We start from the raw sequence: 22,651 nt of genomic DNA, 5'->3' as shown, positions 1-22,651 counted from the left end.
ATATACTGTATAAATATAAGACATAACACCGTCTAACCTAGTAATTCATTCATTAAAAATCCCCAAATGCATATATACTTAGAGCTAACATAAGTAAGTTAAGATTCCTGTAATCTTGTATACAGCAGAACATAAACCTAGTACACACAGGCCAAATATTGGGCAGCATCAATCAATAGAAACAGCAGCAGGTCCGACAGAAGCCGGCTGTTCAGCAACAATGGGGCCAAATGACACCAAAGATGGGCGCAATTTTTACCAATGATACCAACAATGGGGCCCAATAACGCCAATGACGGGGCACAGTTCCTGCCAATGACATCATCAATGGGGCCCAATGACACCAATGATGGGGCACAGTTCCTTCCAATGACACCAACAATGGGGCCCAATGACACCAATGATGGGGCACAGTTCCTTCCAATGACACCAACAATGGGGCCCAATGACACCAATGATGGGGCACAATTCCTCCCACTGACACCAATAATGGGGGATTGTTTACTCCCAGTCTCCCACTGATGCCGGGACATTTTGTACTCCCGATGGCCACAGTCCAGACCGCCTAAAGTCTGAAGGACAGTAAACTGGCCCTTTGTTTAGAAAGTTTGGAGGCCTCTAGCCTACACCGTGTGCATCAAAAGAAACACGCAGCCCCATAGCCTAGAATGACGAGGCACTGCCCTGCTCCTCCCTCCTCCTATTACCAAGCTAACAGACACTGCACTGGCCACTGTTAAAGCAGCAGTAAACAGCAGTTGTTGAAGAAAAAAAAAAAAATCCCTGCAAGGCAATGCCTTAATGAGCTAATATGCATTGCATACTAGCACATTATGAGAAACTTACCTTAGAACGAAGCCCTCCAGCCCTGCAATGTCACCGATGAGAGGGCTGACATCTTCCCCTGGTCTTATTTCCGGTTTCACAGCCTCCAGCTACACGAGTGGCCAGGGGAGCAATGACATCTCTCCCGTGCATGTGTGTGGGAGCTGTTTGAGGCACGGGCTCTGAAGGTCCAGCACTGTATGCTGGACCTTCAGAGTGCATGCGCCAGTGACGCCACCAGCTGCATGCACTCTGACTGACTATCTCCTAAAAAGTGCATTTTTAGGAGATATTCACAGTACCTACCAGTACCTACCTAGTATAGGCAAGTCTTATTATAGGCTTACCTGTAGGTAGTGGCAACTGGTGCTCCATAAATTGGGGGGGCTAATCCAACGCCACCCCCCACCCCCCCGGGAGACCAGGCCATTCTTCCCCCTGGAGACGGACGGCCTACTTGCCTTAGGAGGCATATGTCCTGCCCAGGATGACTCTGATCTCCCCTCCCCCTCCCTCCCCTGTCCGAGCCGTGGAGTGCTGGATGGCTGAGCCGCTGTGTGTGAGCCATCGGCAGCTGGTGGGTCGGTTGGCCTTCCCCTGCTTCTCCTCTGGCTGTGTGTCTCCTCCCCCTTGGCCAATAAGTTTACTTCTCCTTTCGGCCAATCGGGAAACAGGTCTCACGACCCGCTTCCTGATTGGCTGGGAAGAGAATCAATGTTACAATAGCGAATATTAACTTTCTATTGTCACAGAACTGGGTGGGCTTGAAGTGCAGAGCTCTACGCCCCGATCCCACCCTTTTTTGAAGCCCATTAGAGCCTCTGGTTCTAACCATGTGCTTAAAAAAAAAAAAAAAAAAAACCAGGGGCAGCACGCATGGATAGAAGGGGTATGCCGCCACTGCCTGTAGGTAAAAGTGGTGTAACAGAGTTTACTACCACTTTAACATGTACTGGAAGTTCAGGGAAGCAGCACTGAGACCAGAGCCGGCAGCATTAAAAGTTGTAAAGAATTTTACCAATTAGTTTACAGGGAAATATTTATTTTGTTGTGCTTAATGTGTTAAAAAACGCTGAGGGTTTACTACTACTTTGATTAATAGGCCAGTGCGTTCACATGAATTGAAGTAGGAAACCCTGTCTGCAAAGACTCCAGTAATGATTTTTAAAACTGAAAAGTCTTGTGCATTTTTGCATCTTTTCTACTTTAATGACTGTTTGAAGCTAGATAGACTGTACAATGTCTAGGTTGTAATCATGTGATGTAGAACAATATAAACTATGCTAGACAACTCTGTACCTGTCATTCTTCACTCAGTGTCAGATAGATCATATATGAGAAAGTAGTTGGGTAAAATGTAGCGAAAAAGTTCATAGAACAAACTAGATAAAGAAATGCTAACCTAGAATACATGCCTTGTTATCACATGGGAACATACACTATGTTGTCAAAAGTATTGTGACGCTGGCTTTACACGCACATAACATTTATGGCATCCCAGTCTTAGTCCGTAGGGTTCAATATTGAGTTGCAAAGAAAATTTGGAAATGTTTAGTGGACTCAAAAGTGGATTACAAAAGCAAAAATCAATAATAAACCTCCATCCGGGACCGCAACAACAACATTGATATTACTCATTTAACTCACTGTCTATATGTGATGCAATCTGATCCACTATCCCTGAAATTAGGGATTGATATTGTTCAATCGAGCAAATCTTTTGATTGATTTTGCACACACATTTTAGACAGGGGATATGTTTACCTGCTCCCCTGAGTTTCTGCCCATGGGCTTTGTATGGGCTATATTATAAATGATCAATCACAACATTGTTATTGCAGTGTCGGGTGGAAGTTTATTATTTATTTTTGCTTTTGTAATCCAATCTTGAGTCCAATAAACAATCTTTTTTGATAGCATACTACCTGGGGTCACTATATACCGACTGTCTGGGAACTTTTCCCAATTTTCTTTGCATATTTAGGTTCTTTGGTATGGTGATCTACACACATATCTGTGGAATGAAAGATGCAATAGGAGTCCTCCAGGGATTCCCCTAAACTAGGGTGAGTCACCCAACTCCTCCTTCAGCTTCAATATTGAGTTGGCCCACCCTTTGCAGCTATAACAGCTTCAACTCTTCTCTTGCTTTGTACACTGGTGCGTAGTCATGTTGGAACAGGAAGGGGACATCCCCAAACTGTTCCCACAAAGTTGGGAGCATGAAATTGTCCAAAATGTCTTGGTGTGCTGACGCCTTAAGAGTTCCCTTCACTGGAACTAAGGGGCCAAGGCCAACCCCTGTGCACCAAGCAAGGTCCATAAAGGCATGGACGACCGAGTTTGGGATGGGGGAACTTGAATGGCCTGCACCAAGTCCTGACCTCAACCTGATAGAACACCTTTGGAATAAATTAGAGTGAAGACTGCGAACCAGGCCTTCTCATCCAACATCAGTGCCCCTGACCTCACAAATGCGCTTCTGGAAGAATGGTCAAACATTTCCATAGACACACTCCTAAACCTTGTGGACAGCCTTCCCAGAAGAGTTGAAGCTGTTATAGCTGCAAAGGGTGGGCCAACTCAATATTGAACCCTACGGACTGAGACTGGGATGCCATTAAAGTTCATGTGCGTGTAAAGGCAAGCGTCCCAATACTTTTGACAATATAGTGTATAACCATGCAGGTTATGGTGAGAAGGGACTAAAACCTCCTCCAACGGAATCAGTGTGTAGCACAGTAAAGCCTTCTTAGAACAGAAGGTGATCACATGTCTCATTCCATCACATATCCCAAAAATAAGAGGATTATTTCTGATTTTAGGACAGTGGGTGGAGACATAGAGATCAATTTTTAACACCTCAGACAGCTTAGACAGCTGGATAGACATCCAGAACTGCTGGTGCATAATACAAATATAGACGATAGAGCCATTTATTATATTATAACTACATACAGCCATTCCAGGTTATTTGGTCCTATGACATGTACGTCGAAGGACATGCCACTAAACAAGGACTACAGAATTCATGCAGTAATACAAAACATACTGAAACGATGCAGAAGAATCACATTTTATCATTTTTTATAATTTAATTTTAATGTACAGTATCTCACAAAAATGAGTACACCCCTCACATTTTTTGTAAATATTTTCTCCAATCTTTTCATGTGACAACACTGAAGAAATGATACTTTGCTACAATGTAAAGTAGTGAGTGTACAGCTTGTATAACAGTGTAAATTTGCTGTCCCTCAAAATAACTCAACACACAGCCATTAATGTCTAAACCACTGGCAACAAAAGTGAGTACACCCCTAAGTGAAAATGTCCAAATTGGGCCCAAAGTGTCAATATTTTGTGTGGCCACCATTAGTCTCCAGCACTGCCTTAACCCTCTTGGGCATGGGGTTCACCAGAGCTTCACAGGTTGCCACTGCAGTCCTCTTCCACTCCTCCATGATGACATCACGCAGCTGGTGAATGTTAGAGACCTTGTGCTCCTCCACCTTCCGTTTGAGGATGCCCCACAGATGCTCAATAGGGTTTAGGTCTGGAGACGTGCTTGGCCAGTCCATCGCTTTTACCCTCAGCTTCTTTAGCAAGGCAGTGGATGTCTTGGAGGTGTGTTTGGGTTCGTTGTCATGTTGGAATACTGTACTGTGGCCCAGTCTCCGAAGGGAAGGGATCATGCTCTTCTTCAGTATGTCACAGTACATGTTGGCATTCATGGTTCCCTCAATGAACTGTAGCTCCCCAGTGCCGGCAGCACTCATGCAGCCCCAGACCATGACACTCCCACCACCATGATTGATTGTAGGCAAGACACACCTGTCATTGTACTTCTCACCTGGTTGCCGCCACACACGCTTGACACCATCTGAACCAAAGAAGTTTATCTTGGTCTCATCAGACCACAGGACGTGGTTCCAGTAATCCATGTCCTTAGTCTGCTTGTCTTCAGCAAACTGTTTGCGGGCTTTGTGTATCATCTTTAGAAGAGGCTTCCTTCTGGGACGACAGCCATGCAGACCAATGTGATGTAGTGTGCGGCTATGGTCTGAGCACATAATTATGCTACCAATGATTGTTTTTCTAATTGATTAGTTGATTAATGATCAATTGATTCATTTTTGATTGTTTAATTTTTTATTATTCTATTAGTGTTTGGCCCGACTACCTTTTACATGGGCTGGCTAAGTTTTTGCTATGTATTTTATTTGTGTCTTTGATTGCATACTTTTGCTTTTTAATATCTTTTAAATTCCATTTTAATCATAAAAAGTTTAACTTGGCCATGTATTTAAACCTATCGTATCCGCACCAATTCCCATTACTATGTTATGTTATTGCATAGTGTTTGATTGCCGCTGGGTAATTATCACGATGTGCTGCCAATCACTTTGCACCTTTCATCCTGGCCACTCCCCTCCGTATATTTTATATTGTAAGCTTCCGAGTCCCATCTGTCAGCTTGAAGAAGGAGCACGGCTGCCCCGTCACTCGCAGCCTGTACGCTCAGGAAACGCGTCACTTCCCAGTGACGTCATCCCTCCTCACCTACACACCAACTGCGCCTCAAGCCTCATTCTCAGCTATCTCCACTGTGGCCAGCTTCTTACCATCCAGTGGTGTTTGTATTGCGCACAGAGCGCCTATCAAGTAGGAACGGACCTACTTGAAACTTGTCCCATATCTGCACCCAGAGGTGCCTCTCCCCTTGTGTCTTTTCAGTGTACCAGAAAAAGGTTTCTGTTCCCCTCTGATGGCAGCCCTGAGTGTGGGACCCCCTATCACCATCCCATATGGTCCTTGGACTTTTTAATATATTACAAGACTATGGACTCTTGTCATGTTATATTAAGTGCATAAATCAATATGCTTTTAACATATACTAACACTGCGGGATACTTATTGCTCTAGTTCCCTGCGCCTTTACTTGTATATTGCAATCTCCTTATAGCCTAGACCATGTTTATATAGAGCAACAATTTTTTTTTTTTCAGATCCTCAGAGTTCTTTGCTATGAGGTGCCATGTTGAACTTCCAGTAACCAGTATGAGAGAGTGAGAGCGATAACACCAAATTTAACACACCTGCTCCCCATTTACACCTCAGACCTCGTAACATTAACGAGCCACATGACACCGGGGAGGGAAAATGACTAATTGGGCCCAATTTGGACATTTTCCCTTAGGGGTGTACTTACTTTTGTTGCCAGCGGTTTAGACATTAATAGCTGTGTGTTGAGTTATTTTGAGGTGACAGCAAATCTACACTGTTATACAAACTGTACACTCACTGCTTTACGTAGCAAAGTGTCATTTCTTCAGTGTTGTCACATGAAAAGATAATAAAATATTTACAAAAATGTGAGGGGTGTACTTACTTTTGTGAGATACTGTATTTTTTGATGTTTTTGCAGGGTTTTCAAACTCTCACTTTCCACGCTTATGTCCACACAAAACTCTTTACTATGTACTGTTATTCAGAGACCCTGGCGGGACTTGGATGTTTTCTGACTTGCGAAAAGTCCCCAGAAACCCAGAAAGTAGAGAACACATCATCCCATCAGGTTTCTGGAAACCTTAAGGGGCCCATTCCCACCAGTTTGGTCTGCTGTTTTAAAGACAAACAGATTAATGGTAAAGATTGTGGTCAGATGTTAAAATTAACAAAAATATTGTACCAACTTCCCGTTTTTAGATGAAAGAAAGTACATAAAGAGGATATGGGACTTTCATGGTGCAAAAATACACAAAACGACAGTGTATAAAAATATATACAATTTTTATTAAATGAATTACATCAATAAAAACAGATTCAGTATACTCATAGCCAAGGATGAATGCAAGGCATCCTACAAATGACAATGGTCTACTGCAGTCACGTTCACGTTTTCTACATGTTTCGCCGTATAGCTTCTTCAGGAAAGAACGTGAAGATTCTTTAAATAACAAGACCTATACTTTAACAGCTTTAATTGTACAATGAAAATGAAAAGAAAAATACCCATTAGAATACCGAACATCAGAATTTTCTAATTAGTAACGGATATTTTTTCTTTTCGTTTTCATTGCACAATTAAAGCTGTTAAAGTATAGGTCTTGATACTTAAAGAATCTTCACGTTCTATCCTGAAGAAGCTATACGGCGAAACATGTAGAAAACCTGAACGTGACTGCAGTAGACCATTGTCATTTATAGCATGCCTTGCATTCATCCGTGGCTATGAGTATACTGAATGTACTGTTTTTATTGATGTAATTCGTTTAATCAAATTTGTATATATTTTCTTTTTATATACTGTCGTTTTGTGTATTTTTGCACCTTGAAAGTCCCATATCCTTAACAGATCAATGTGTTAAAGACACACAGATTAATTCACTTTGTGTTGCACGGTAATATGCATTGCGTTTGAGTGGCCCATTCATTTGAATTGGCTGCTAAAGACATCACAACGGACCAAATTTAGCGCACACAGCAAAAAGGTGCACTGCAAAGCATGTTAGACTTCACTGCCATGCGGATACATTGAAAAGATGTGTTGGGGTGTGTGACAGACCTAGCCGGGACAGAGGCTTTTGGAGGGGACTGAATGCTAGCCTCTTGCCTACCAATTATGGGCCCTGGCATTTGGGGGAACGGTGCTCGTTGTGAGCTGTATGCCTGGGGACCCTTGAGGTGGCGTTACTTTAGATTCAGGTCCATGTCCCCCACGACACACAGACTCTGGGAACCCTGGATATGCCATTGTGACGAGAGTCACTAATAGGGGCACAGGGTGAATGGGAACCCCACTGTGATCTGTGCTAGTCAGACTCAATGCTGTATATATGTATATATAATGTGTGCTGTCTCATCCTGTTGTGGACTCTTTGCTGTGATGGTTTGGGTGTGACTGTATTCTATTCTATTGTGGCTGTCTGCCTCAACTATTATTGGATGTCTAAGTGTCTTGCTATGAGGAAAAAGGGAGGGGGGATTCCTCCAGCAGCCCCCCTGTTAAGACTGTTTACTGATGAGAAGTTAAGCACACCTGACCTGTGTGTCCATTGTCATTGGACAGTTTAACCCGCCCTGTTTTCCAGGGGGGGGAGTGTTTTGAAGTGGATCTGTATAACATGTGTTTGAATAAAGAGTCAGTCCAGTTTGAGCCTCAAGACAGAGCCTCGCCTTGTACTTGGGGGAGAATTATTCGTATGGGTTTCTAGTTCGGCTGATTGAAGTGTTCGGTAGCTGCCTTTTTGTTCAGAAATGGAATGTCTTAAATGGCTTTAACCCCTTTCATACTCGGGGTGTCGTTACAGGGTGCCATTTAGAATGAATGGGATCACAAAACAACAACATGCATTGCGTGCATTTCTTTACATTGGCACAGTGCAATGGTGGAAATAGCCCTTTAGGTCAGATTTATATCCATGTGTTGCATTAACATGGTGAAACGTGTGTTTATCCACATGTCACAGTGTTTTGAATGGCACACCATCAATGAATCAAGCATTTTAGTGCACCACAACGCACAGATGTGAGCAGCAGAAAAAGGGATAGGTCCATTAGAACATGTGTTGTCTTGCTGCAATACACATTAACACGACATAACATATAGCAGCAGCACAAATCTGCAGCAGGTGGTTAGGTCCTGCTGGGGTCTATAATCAGGTGAAATGTTATACAGGAGGTTTTATAGTCTACAGGAGTGTAGATCTGGACAAACCAGAATCTAGTTCAGACTGAATGGAGGAAGGGTGAGTTTTGCTATCTTTTCTCAGCCTGTCCTTGCCAGTTAGAAGGTTGGAGCATTTCCAATACCTATGAATCAACATCCTGACTGTGTGCTGTTTAAGTTTTTTAAAGTGATGTGTTGGTGTTACCAATAGAGACTAATTTTATTTTTTTCTTTGTTTCTCAAGGAACTTTGAGTAATGCTTTCATTGTTTTTCTTTATTATTTTTTCCATTTTTATTTTGCTTAAAGTGGACCTGAAAACCAAAACTGAAGATTTTCTATCCTATAGGGAACACCACCAAGGGGGTTATTTACGAAAGGCAAATCCACTTTGCACTACAAGTGCACTTGAAATTGCACTGAAAGTGCACTTGGAAGCGCAGTCGTTGTAAATCTGAGGGGTAGACCTGAAATGAGGGGAAGCTCTGCTGATTTTATTATCCAATCATGTGCAAGCTAAAATGCTGTTTTTTTATCTTCCTTGCATGTCCCCCCTCGGATCTACAGCGACTGCACTTCCAAGTGCACCGCAAGTGCAATTTCAAGTGCACTTGTAGTTTGCACTTGTTGTGCAACGTAGATTTGCCTTTCGTAAATAACCCCCCCCCCCCCCCCCAAGAGTTCATGCTTACTTTTCCTTTGCTCCCAACCAAACCAGTCAGCCACCCGGAGCAAAAAAAAACACAAGCTCTGTGTAAGCTTCTAGCCCTCTAGGAAGAGCTGTATGGGTATCATCTCTTGGGTGTCTGTACTCCACACTTTGCTTAAACTGGTTTTGTGTATTGACTTTACTTACAATACAGTTATAAAAACAGTTTGTACATCATCCAGGTGCGTAACGAAAACTGTCAGTAGCGCAGTACTAAACTATTTTTTTTTTTTTTTTTTTTGCCATCCAAAACCAAATTTTGTCTTTACCAGTAATAAGAAATGGTAAGGACCTAATAAAGTCAATCTATGGGGGTTATTTACGAAAGGCAAATGCACTTTGCACTACAAGTGCAAACTACAAGTGCAAAGTGCACTTGAAATTGCACTGAAAGTGCACTTGGAAGTGCAGTCGCTGTAAATCTGAGGGGTAGATCTGAAATGAGGGGAAGCTCTGCTGATTTTATCATCCAATCACGTGCAAGCTAAAATGCTGTTTTTTATTTTCCTTGCATGCCCCCCTTGGATCTACAGCGACTGTACTTCCAAGTGCACTTTACACTTGTAGTTTGCACTTGTAGTGCAAAGAGGATTTGCCTTCCGTAAATAACCCCCTATGTGTGCCTAGAGCTTTATTCTGTTCTAATTCCTTGTCTAATGTTTTTATTGAAAGGAGACAAAAGTGTTTGAACAAAACAAATCATAAACACATAGGAGGGTGTATTTAAATACAGTACAATACAACTACAGAACAACATATGAAAGTTTGAAAAAGTAAGACCACAAAAAGTTTACTATTCAAAGTATGTTTGAAAAAAGCTTAGAGGATAGCTTAACATAACATCAGTACGCCATCGTTATCTTGCATATGCATACAGAATAGACAGATGGCAGGAGGAGGGAGAAAAGGTAAAATAGCCTAATTGTGACAACATATTGTTCAATGCAGAAGTTAAGGGAGTCAAAGGTTAAAATTCCTTTTATATAACAAAGTGGTCTATTGTAATCAACATGAGAGTCACTGTTCATTAGGTGATATAAGCTATAGCGGCTTCAACTCTTCTGGGAAGGCTGTCCACAAGGTTTAGGAGTGTGTCTATGGGAATGTTTGACCAGTCTTCCAGAAGCGCATTTGCGAGGTCAGGCACTGATGTTGGATGAGAAGGCCTGGCTCACAGTCTCTGCTCTAATTCATCCCAAAGGTGTTCTATCAAGCTGAGGTCAGGACTCTGTGCAGGCAAGTCAAGTTCCTCCACCCCAAACTCAGTCATCCATGTCTTTATGGACCTTGCTTTGTGCACTGGTCCAAATTATTTGTGGAGGGAGAATTATGGTGTGGGGTTGTTTTTCAGAGTTTGGACATAGAGCCGTTAGTTCCAGTGAAGGGAACTCTTAAGATGCCAGCACACCAAGACATTTTGGACAATTTCATATTCCAAACTTTGTGGGAACAGTTTGGGGATGGTCCCTTCTTGTTCCAACATGACTGCACCAGTGCACAAACAAGGTCCATAAAGACATGGATGAGTGAGTTTGGTGTGGAGGAACTTGACTGGCCTGCTCAGAGTCCTGACCTCAACCCGATAGAACACCTTTTGGCTGAATTAAAGCGAGCCAGGCCTTCTCGTCCACATCAGTGCCTGACCTTACAAATGTGCTTCTGGAAGAATGGTCAAACATTTCCATAGACACACTCCTAAACCTTGTGGACAGCTTTCCCAGAAGAGTTGAAGCTGCAAAGGGTAGGCCAACTCAATATTGAACCCTACGGACTAATGCTGCATACACACGGTCGGAATTGCCAACAAATGTTCGATATGAGCTTGTTGTCAGAAATTCCGACCATGTGTAGGTTCCATCGGACATTTGTTGTCGGAATTTCCGACAACAAAAATTTGAGAGCTGGTTCTCAAATTTTCCGACAACAAAATCTGTTGTCGGAAATCCTGATCGTGTGTACACAATTCCGACGCACAAAATTCCACGCATGCTCAGAATCAAGCAGAAGAGTCGCACTTTCTATTGAACTTCATTTTTCTCGGCTCGTCGTACGTGTTGTACGTCACAGCGTTCTTGACGTTCGGAATTTCCGACAACATTTGTGCGACCGTGTGTATGCAAGACAAGTTTGAGCCAACATCCGTCGGAAATAAATCCAGGAGTTTGTTGTCAGAATGTCTGATCGTGTGTATGGGACATAAGACTGGGATGCCATTAAAGTTCATGTAAAGGCAGGCGTCCCAAAACTTTTGGTAATATAGTGTATAGTAGGTGGGAGAAAGTCCAAGGTTTCTGAAGTTGGGTGATGAGTAAAAAAGGAGGAGGATAGTCAGTATTTAAAAGAAGGGAGAAAATAAGATAGTAGGGGAGGAAGAGGGGTTGTGAGGGAAGGGGAGAAGAAAAGGGGGCTATGGAGGGGAGAGGGGGGGGGGGTGTTGGAGTAAGACCCCCAGAAATCAGCCGGAGAGAAGTATGAAAAGTTTGTATGCCAGAAGCCTAAGCTTTTAATTAGGGTAGGAGCAGGGATTCATCAAAATTGGGAGGAAGATAAATGTTTTACCCATGGACTCAATAGCATCCCAAACTTATGTACCTTATCTAATATAATGGCTTCCTGTTCTGTAGAAGTGACAGCCCTTTGCTTTGTGCAAGAAAAAAAAAAAAAAAAATCAACTTTTGTTGAGTGGAGGGCGCCGACAGGGACACCAGTGCCTTGAATTTCAGCCAGTTGAACCAGAATTGATCGAATTTCAGGCCAGCCTAAAGTGATTACTGAATTACTGATCCTTTTCAAAATGACAAATGTAAGATGTCAGGCTTCCATCCATACCTCCATTAGTCATAACTTTGTGCTGCTGATCTACTCCATGCTTTTTCAGCCACTCTGTGTCCACATGCAATCACTTCAGTGTCAGCTGCATATCATTGCTCTGGATAATAACAGCAGTGGACCATACCAACACAACGGGGGTTATTTACTAAAGGCAAATCCACTTTGCACTACAAGTGTACTTGGAAGTGCAGTCCCTGTAGATCTGAGGAGGACATGCAAGGAAAATAAAAAAACAGCATTTTAGCTTGTACATGATTGGATGATAAAATCAGCAGAGCTTCCCCTCATTTCAGATCTACTCCTTAGATTTAAAGATTTGGACTGCACTTCCAAGTGCACTTGTAGTGCAAAGTGGATTTGCCTTTCTTAAATAACCCCCAATGCGGGTTGTCCCATTTGTAGTCTACATTAGAAGTCTGCGGGACAAGGTGACAGGAGCACAATTGAGAGACGGTTGCCACCCCATAACAGGAAGTGCCTGAACAAAGTCCGTCGTGGCAGGATCACCAACTGAGGTTTTTAAAATGTTAAAAACGAATTTTAAAATGACATTAATGTTAAAGATTATATTAAATTAGTTACTTAGAACTGTGGCGTGTCTGACTGGCACATAATGAGAAGTGGAGGAATTCCACACTGTCTGTAGTGATTAGGGTTACCACCCATCCCTTATAATATCAGAGCACCCTGGATCTCAAAGTGAAAAGTGCCACCCTATACTGATTCAGGCCAGGTTCACACTTGCTGTGGCTGCGGCTCCCAGCAGGGCGTTTGATGCGTCCCTGTTTTGCGTTTTGGGTGCGAATCAGGTCTAAAATTTTTGCCTAAATTCGGACCTGAAACGGAGCCAAAGACACAAAGGACTATTTTCCAGTGCGGACCGCGGCCGCCCTAGAGATTTGTGAACCGGCTCCAATTCCTGTCGTGCAAATTAGATGCGAGGAAATCCACATCCAATTCGCATAAGTGTGAACCCAGCCTAAATACAGGATGTACTTTGTCCCTATTTTCAGGAGGGAGGGACTCATGAGCATACCAGGGAACTTAGGGCTCTTTCACACTGGTTGCGGGTGGGGGGGGGGGGGGGGGGGGTCAGTAAAAATAGACAGCTGAGCAGTGGCTTTACAGCCCCTCCTGGCTGGCTAATGGAATACTACCATTTCAGCCTGAAAGGGCAGTATACATGCTGCGTCTATAATTCTTTGCTTTTATAACCGGGGCTGCAGAAATGGACAGGTAGCACCGCTGTCAAACTCGTCCATTGAGGTCAATAGGCCCACACCACAGCTATCAGCCAAACATTTGGCTCACAGTTGTGGCACGGTCCCACAATGTAAAAATTGTCATTCAGCAATTTTAAAAAGTAACCAAAAAAAAAAAGGGCATAATGAAGTGCAGTAGTGCCTCCTGAATGCCCTCTAAAAAAAAAAAATCCACCAGGGATTGCTTTTCAGAGGGCAGCAAGCTTACCCCCATCTGCAAGAGCCCTTACCGGATCTCACCTGATAATGCTATTCTGTCATTGAACTGACTGTCCAGTTTGACAGCTGAAATCTCCAGCGGCCCACTTTGTTTATAAACAAAGTGATCACGTGATATTGATGTGTCACATGACTTGAGTCCCAGCTAGCCTGTCTGTCACACCGGATGCCTTTAAAGGGAGGGGAGGAGAGCTGGGTGCATTATCTCTGAACACATACACCACCTGCCCGGATGGATTTTCTGACAGCAGTGCAGGCAGAATTCTGGCTGGGGGAGGAAAGACAGACAGGTTAACCCCCTCTTTTTTTTTTGGCCATGCACTCCTGGCCCCTGCAGTTTGTGAATTACTTACTTTTGATCCCTGCACTATGTGTGTTATGCACTCCTGACCCCCGCAGTTTGTGAATTACTTACTCCTGACCCCTGCATGTAGACACTCTCAGTAGGCAATTAGACTTTCAGTAAGCTTTACTGTGCCACCATAGGCATTTAAACATTCTCAGTAAGCAATACTGTGCCTTCATAGGCATTTAAACATTCTCAGTAGGCAATACTGTGCCACCATATGCATTTTGACACTCAGTAGACAATACTGTGCCACCATTGGCATTTACACACTCTCAGTAGAAAATACTGTGCCACCACTGGCATTTAGACACTGGCAGCAGGCAATACTGTGCCACTATTGGCATATAGAAACTCTCAGTAGGAAATACTTTGCCACCATATGCATTTTGACACTCTCAGTAGGCAATACTGTGCCACTATTGGCATATAGACACTCTCAGTAGGAAACACTGTGCCATCATATGCATTTTGACACTGGCAGTAGGCAATACTGTGCCACTATTGGCATATAGACACCCTCAGTAGAAAATACTGTGCCACCACTGGCATTTACACACTCTCAGTAGAAAATACTGTGCCACCATTGGCATTTAGACACTGGCAGTAGGCAACACTGTGCCACTATTGGCATATAGACACTCTCAGTAGGAAATACTGTACCACCATATGCATTTTGACACTCTCAGTAGACAATACTGTGCCACCATTGGCATTTAGACACTGTCAGTAGAAAATACTGTGCCACCATTGGCATGTAGGCACTCTCAATAGGAAATACTGTGCCACCATTGGCATGTAGGCACTCTCAATAGGAAATACTGTGCCACCATTGGCATGTAGACACTCTCAGTAGGCAATACTGTGCCACTATTGGCATATAGACACTCTCAGTAGGAAACACTGTGCCACCATATGCATTTTGACACTCTCAGTAGGAAATACTGTGCCACCATTGGCATGTAGACACTCTCAGTAGGAAATACTGTGCCACCGATGGCATTTAGACACTGTTAGTAGATAATACTGTGCCTCCATTGGCATTTTGACACTCTCAGGCAATACTGTGCCATCACTGGCATTTAGACACTCTCAGTAGGAAATACTGTGCCACTACTGGCATTTAGACACTCTCATTAGGAAATAATGTGCCGCCATTGGCATGTAGACACTCTCACTAGTAAATACTGTGCCACCATTGGCATGTTGACGCTCTCAGTAGACCTTGCTGGGTTAAGGCAATCGTAATCTTACACTATATATTGTAATTAATTATAATAAAATTGATATGCCGATTGATGGGAGTTCCAAAACCAAACTTTTTGGCACAACCAGGTGTGCATCCTAGCACCCATAAACCTGTAAATGCTAATGCAAAAAAGACTGCATCCCATAATACAAAATAAAGACACATATGTATGTACAATAAGAATGGGTCAATGACATCCCTCAACAACTCCCACAGGAACCCTTATATTATACAGACAAGGGAAAGACATATTTGGCAGTCAAATTATTTTCTACTTGCATGCTGTCTAAAGCTGGCCAAACACACACAGATTTTATTTTGTTCAGCCAGCAGGCTGAATGGAAAAAAATCAGACAGACAGATTCCGAAACAGCATGGTTAGAGGAATCCCCTGCTCAATCGATTGTATTCTGCCAGCCGGCACTGCCAGCTCTCAAAAAACCTGCACATCTGGTTGGATGCATAAACTGTTTTAAGAATTGCCCGGTGAGGATGTCGGGTGGGAGAGTGTCCACAGGGCCACCTGTAGTGAATTTAGGCTGGTTCATCAGGAACCAGCTGAAATTTGCTCTGTATATGGCCAGCTTAAGCTCAGCCCCCATGCTGTCCAGTAGCACTTTTCTTATTTATCCATCTTATAGGGAACTGGGAACGTTTGGTCTGTGGGTCAAACACAACAAACCAACTCCTGAATGTTAGGGATAGATTTCTGTGACTAAACAAATTCTGAATAGCAAAGTGTGCCATGGTGCTAAAGTAATTATTGGACTTGGTTAAAGATAGGTGTTCCTATCTATCTTCCAGCATCAACTTCCTTTGCACCATTGCCATTTGGTCATGTGGCTTCTCAGAGCCTCTGGAAGACTTCCTTCTGTGATCGCAGGTCTGAACGGGTAGTGGGCAGCTGTATAATGTGCAGCATGTGTCATTAATTGCAGCTCCTGCTCTGATTGATGTGTGTATGGTGAAGAATCTCCACTCAGGGTCACCAGCCCAACATATTTTATTAGATCCATCTAGTTAACCTTCTGCAAAAGAGAGGATTTTAAATTGCAGAACAATGAATAGTTCTGAGTTGACCACCTTTTTTCCACTGCACATAGCCAAACAACTGACACCAGTGAACAGTATTAGCTTTGGGAGGTCCCTAGGCTGGCCTTACTAATCAGGCACTTGGACTTGTTCTTCACTTGAAAAATCCCTGCAACCTACTCTACTGATCCTACATACTGAATACTCAGAGCATGTCCCTGGAGGGATGTTTTCTGCTGACTTATACCTGCTCACACCCACTATCTTAACCTAGAGTATCAAGTAACAATGGGAGAGGAGTTCTAACAAAACATCCATTGTATAATTTATGCGGCCCATCACACAACTATTTGCAGTGTCCCAACATGCTTAGGGATATATTAAAGTGACATTGTATCAGACACATTACAAAGCTGTCAGTCGCAGTCAGCTGATAAAGGGTTAAACTGGAGAAAAGCATTGAACTTTCTACACCAGGGAGTAGGTAATGGGAGCAAACTGTTTATGTTTTGTTGCAGCCAACTGTGTGTGAAGTGCAACTTCCCAGATACCGCCTAACATGGAAACGTATGTATTTAATTGCTGTGCTTGGAATGCAAGCACTGTGGATGGGTGACCATAGTAGATGTGTCCTTGAGAACACTGGGAAGTGAGACATTAGACCAGACTAAAACCACCTGCAAGTCAACAAACCTGCAAACCTTTTCATGATTCCTCAAATATAAAAAATTGTTTCTGAAAATCAGAAATTAAGGTTACCACACCTCTATACATGGGATCCCCCAATGGGATTAAACTTTCACAGTTACCTTCACAGTCTACCTCAATAAGATTGTGCCTAAACCACCGTAGGCATCTGCTGTCCTCTATTGAGTGGTGTATGGCCAACTGAAGGGATCATATTCATAACTTCACAGTCTACTCCAATAGGATTGTGCCTAAAACACTGTAGGGATTGGCTCTCCTCTATCGAGTGGTGTATGACCAACCAATAGGATTATATTCATAACTTCAAATTCTACCTTGATAAAATTTGAAGGTAGGTATCTTCTGTATTTAGAGGACTCATCAAAGCTGTGTATGCTGTCCTCTATTGAGTGATGTATGGCCAACTAATGGGATTATATTCATAACTTCAAAGTCTAATTTAATAATATTTGAAGGTAGGTATCTGCTGTAATCTAAGGACTCTTCAAAGCATTTGCAGATTCTTGTAAGTAAACGCATACTACAGCAAAGAAAATGGGATCATTTATATATTTCTTTCAAATCTTTGTGTAATCAAAAAACAAATTGGTTCCAGAAAGCGGCGGGTACCGCACCTCTACACAATCTGATTGCCCAAAGCGATGCTTGAATTGGTCGCATTGCTTGCTATTATTGAGCTGTGTATGGCCAAACCATTTAATTATATTAACTTCATAGTCTACCGCAATAAAACTTTAACACTGTAGGCATCTCCCGTCTCTTATTGAGCTGTATATGGTCAAACCATGGGATTATATTCTTAACTTCACAGTCTACCCTAATAAGATTTTAACACTGTAGGCATCTGCAGCCTATTATCGAGCTGTGTATGACAAACCAATGGGATTATACTCTGAATTTAACAATCTGCCTCAATAAGATTTTAACATTGTAGATATCTCCAGTCTTTTAACAAGCTGTGTATGGCCAAACCATTGGATTATATTCTTAACCACACATTCTACCTCAATAGGATTTTAACACTGTAGGTCTTTTATCGATCTGTGTATGGCCAACCAATGGGATTATACTCTGAATTTCACAGTATACCTCAATTTTAACACTCTATATCAGTGTTTCTCAACTCCAGTCCTCAAGGTGCCCCATCAGGTCACGTTTTCAGCATTTCTCTCAGATGAAACGGCTGTGGTAATTACTAAGGCAGTGAAACTGGTCAAATCACCTGTTCAAAATAATGGACAGCCTGAAAACATGACCTGTTGGGGCGCCTTGAGGACTGGAGTTGAGAAACACTGCTCTATATATCTGCTGTAATCCAAGGATTCTTCAAAGCATTGGCAGATTCTTCCAATGCCGCGTACACACGAGCGGACTTTTCAACCGGACTGGTCCGACGGTCTATCTGACGGACTTTCGGCGGACTTCCAATGGACTTTCCCAACGAACGGTCTTGCCTACACACTATCACACCAAAGTCCGACGGATTCGTACGTGATGACGTACGACCGGACTATAATAAGGAAGTTGATAGCCAGTAGCCAATAGCTGCCCTAGTGTCGGTTTTCGTCCGTCGGACTAGCATACAGATGAGCGGACTTTTCGATAGGAACTGGGTCTGGCGGAGTTCCGACGTAAAGATCTGAAACATGTTCCAAATCTAAAGTCCATCAGATTTTCAACCGAAAAAGTCCGCTGCAGGTCCGATGAAGCCCACACACGGCCGAATTGTCCGCCGGACCAGTCCGGTCGAAAAGTCCGCTCGTGTGTACGCGGCATAAGTAAACCCATACTACAGTTATGAAAAAGGAATCATTTATCTATTCTTTTCACCATGTTGGAAAATATTTTTGTATATTTAAAAAAAAAATGATAACCACAACTCTGCAAGACCTGTTTGCCCGAAGCCACATTTGAATTGGTTGCATTGCATGCTTTTATTGAGCTGTGCATGTCCAACCGATGGGATTATACTGTTACTTTCACAGTCTACTTCAATAAGATTTTAACACTGTAGGCATCTGCTGCCTTTTATCGAGCTGTGTGTCCAACTGATGGAATTACACTCTGAATTTCACAGTCTACCTCAATAGGATTTAAACACTGTAGGTATCTGCTGTAATCCCAAAGACTTTTCAAAGCATTTGCAGATTCTTCTAAGTAAACTCATACTACAGCAAAGAAATGGAATCAGTTATCTATTCCTTTTAACATGCTGGAAAATCTTTTTTGTGTGTATAAAAAATATAAAATAATTGGTAACCACACCTCTGTGTGACCTTATTGCCCGAAGCGACATTTAAATTGGTTGCATTGCTTGCTTTTATTGAGCTGTGTATAGCTAGCCAATGGAATTATACTGTTACATTCACAGTCTACCGCAATACAATTTTAACACTGTAGGCATCTGCTGTCTTTTATTGAGCTGTGTATGTCCAACCGATGGGATTCTCCTCCTAACTTCACAGCCTGCTTCAATAAGATTTTAACACTGTAGGTATCTACTGCCTCTTATTGAGCTGAGTATGTCCAACCTATGGGATTATGCTGTTACTTTCACAGTCTGCTTCAATAAGATTTTAATACTGTAGGTATCTCCTGTAATCCAAGGGCTCTTCAAAGCATTTGTAGATTCTTCTACGTAAACTCATACTACAGCAAAAAAATGGAATCAGTTAACTATTCCTTATAACATCCTGGAAAATCTTTTTGGTAATTAAAAAAAAAAAAAAAAAGGTAACCACACCTCTGCATGACTTGATTGCCCAAAGCAACATTTGAATTGGTTGGATTGCTTATTTTTATTGAGCTGTATATGGCCAGTCGATGGGATTATACTGGTACATTCACAGTCTACCGCAATATGATTCTAACACTGTATAGGCATCTGCTGTAATCCAAGACAACTCTTCAAAGCATTTGAGGATTCTCATATACTCATATATATTTATTCTCAAATAAATAAAAAAAGTATCACGGACAGTACTCAATTTTCTCATATACAAACCCATCCAAGTAAAAAATAGCTTACCTGTAATATCCTGTAGTCAAAGTCTCTATTATTATATATTTACCCCAATGCATTTCTGCATGAACTTCTTTTTTGTGCACATATCATGCACACCCAATCTGTCGCAGTAAAACATACCATACAGAACACTAAGAAAACGATTTGATATCGAACTTTAAAATACAACGAAATAAAAAAAAACGACTGAAGCATTTGCGACCCGCAATTGTATTTTAGTGACTAATCAGCGCAATACCTTTTTTTTTTTATCGGTGAGTACACGGCTACTGATTTTTAAACTCCTCTACACAAGTTATAATTTTCTTTAAATCTAATGCATCATTTGAGTCCACAACAGTACAGGGATCAGGAAAACGAATAAAAGGCAAAGCTTTGTGTAAGGTCAACTTACCAGATAAGAAGATTCCTTTAATTCAGCCCCAAAGAGCAAATCGTTGTGTATAATTCCAATGTCCCCGGAGCACAGTTTGAGAAGTGGATGCCAATTCTTGGTTCGTCCTTTTGTAATTCTTCACGGTTGATGGTATCCTGCTAAAAAACAAGGTCCAGAGGGAAAGATTGGCGTTGGTTGTGATGCAGGAGAGACAGGTCTTTTCTTCCCTGCCTGTGAAAAATGCAGAAGAGGGAAGAAGAAAAGAAGTTTTATGGAGTGCTGTGCGTGACTCAGACCTTGCTCTGCTGTCTCTGACATTCCAAAGGATTGTGAGCACACCTGGAGGGCAGGTACAAAGCTGGAACAGCCCTTTGCCTTACCATGGACTCCCCCCTCCGACTCCCTCTCACATTTTTTTCCTGTGTTGGAAAGAGCTGGATGTGAGACAAATTTCAGTGCCTGAGTACTGAGGCTTTGAGTTCAGTGTTACTGAAAAATGATTGTTTGGGGGGTGGAGGCATGGAGGGGGAGCAGGGAGAGAACAAAAGGCAAGACACTGAATAAACCACCCTCCCTCTGCCCGGAATACAGAATATGCATCAGCTAGAGACCCTGCGCTACGCCTTATCAGTCAATTCTACACTTTATACCTTGGCTCAGACTTAGGAAAAAAAAAAAACCTTTTGTTTTTAAATTAAATACTGTATAGTAATTACAAAGTAGAGTTGTTAAAGGATAACTAAACCAAAGATTAAAATGTTTTATATTGCAGTTTACAGTTCTTAGATATGATGGCTGCATTCGTTTTTTTTGTGTTTTTTTAACCACTTCAGCGCTGTTGCTCTTTGAATGGCAAAGATTAGTCATGCAGCACTGTATCCACGTGAAATATTTATAATTTTTTTTCACACAACTAGAGCTTTATTTTGGTGATATTTAATCACTACTGGGTTTTTTATTTTTTGCTAAACAAATGAAAAAAACACCAAAAATTTTGAAAAATAAAAAAACATTTTTCATAGTTTGTTATAAAATCTTGCAAACGGGCAATTTTTCTCCTTCACTAATGTGCGCTGATGAGGTGGCACTGACGGGCAGCACTGATGGGCATTGATAGGTGGCACTGATGAGACGGCACTGGTGGGCACTGATCAGGAAGCACTGATGGGCACTGATAGGTGGCACTGATGGGCACTGATAGGTGGTACCGATGAGACGGCACTGGTGGGCACTGATCAGGAAGCACTGATGGGCACTGATAGGTGGCACTGATGGGCACTGATAGGTGGCACCGATGAGACGGCACTGGTGGGCACTGATCAGGAGGCACTGATAGGTGACACTGATGGGCAGCACTGATGGGCACTGATAGGTAGCACCGATGAGATGGCACTGGTGGGCACTGATCAGGGGGCACTGATGGGCGGCACTGATGGGCACTGATAGGTGGCACTGATGGGCGGCATTGATAGGCACTGATAGGTGGCACTCATTAGCAGTACTGATGGGCACTGATAGGTGGCACTGGTTGGCAATTTTGGGACTGATCTCCCTTTAAATTAGCTGGCTGTCAGCGTGAGAGAAAAAAAAAGATGATAACCGGCTTTTGTTTACATCGTGTGATCAGCTATCATTGGCTGACAGCTGATCACGTGGTAAAGGGCTGCTGTGATTGGCCCTTTACCCCGATCTGTGATCAGCCGAGTCCAAAGGACTTGGCAATCACAGGCAGCGCGGGCAGTGCAAGCACGGGAGGACTTCCATGGACGCCCTCCTGGCATTTTGAGCCCGGACTGTAGCCATCTTTCAGAAAATACCTGTTGGTCCTGCCAGAAATTCACTGTCCTTGACACTTCCTGTGAGCTGCACCAAAGAATATCTTCCTACCTAGCTCTCTTCTGTAAACTACTAATTGTCCTGCCTCCCATGTAATTGAGATGAAGAGATATGGACATGTTTGTAGTCCGTAGTAGTCTGCATTGGTTTTTATTATTCATGCTAACAATATTTTCAGAAAGTACAGAACATACCCATTTATCTTTCAGAAATGCTGTGTCCTTAAAAAAAAAAAAAAAAAAAAAAAAGCACAAACATCCTTATCTTTATTGTATAAACAGCTAGTTCCATCAATCTACAGTGCAATGAGATGGACAGAGGCCAACATGTTTGAAGTCCTTTAAAACACTGTTAGGAAAAAAGAGCAACGCGGTCTGTGCTACCCTCTGTACTCTCCCATTAATACCACTAGTGACTAATATATAAATAAACCCCTTCAGTGACATAACACACACTAAATATGCAAATAGTGCTAAAAATGAGCAATAAATTACATTTCATATAAAGTGCCAACATAAAAACACGACTATGCCCTGGGACTTTAAATGAGGTGTAGCACGC

The 22,651-nt window shown here is 42.4% G+C and overlaps 1 protein-coding gene across 1 annotated transcript in view; it reads right to left on the bottom strand.

Annotated features, from left to right (window-relative positions):
- Positions 1-20,586, bottom strand: part of ITGB4 (integrin subunit beta 4) — a gene marked incomplete in the record, with an annotated part of 126,861 nt that extends 106,275 nt beyond the window's left edge. Inside the window, 1 exon segment of the mRNA XM_073608132.1 lies at positions 20,273-20,586.
- Between the last annotated feature and the right edge of the window lie 2,065 nt (positions 20,587-22,651).

Source organism: Aquarana catesbeiana, linkage group LG12, assembly GCF_042186555.1.
Source record: "Aquarana catesbeiana isolate 2022-GZ linkage group LG12, ASM4218655v1, whole genome shotgun sequence".
Classification (NCBI taxonomy): Eukaryota; Metazoa; Chordata; class Amphibia; order Anura; family Ranidae; genus Aquarana; species Aquarana catesbeiana.
The sequence above is the reverse complement of the archived record's forward strand: the minus strand, read 5'-3'. Positions and strand labels throughout refer to the sequence as shown.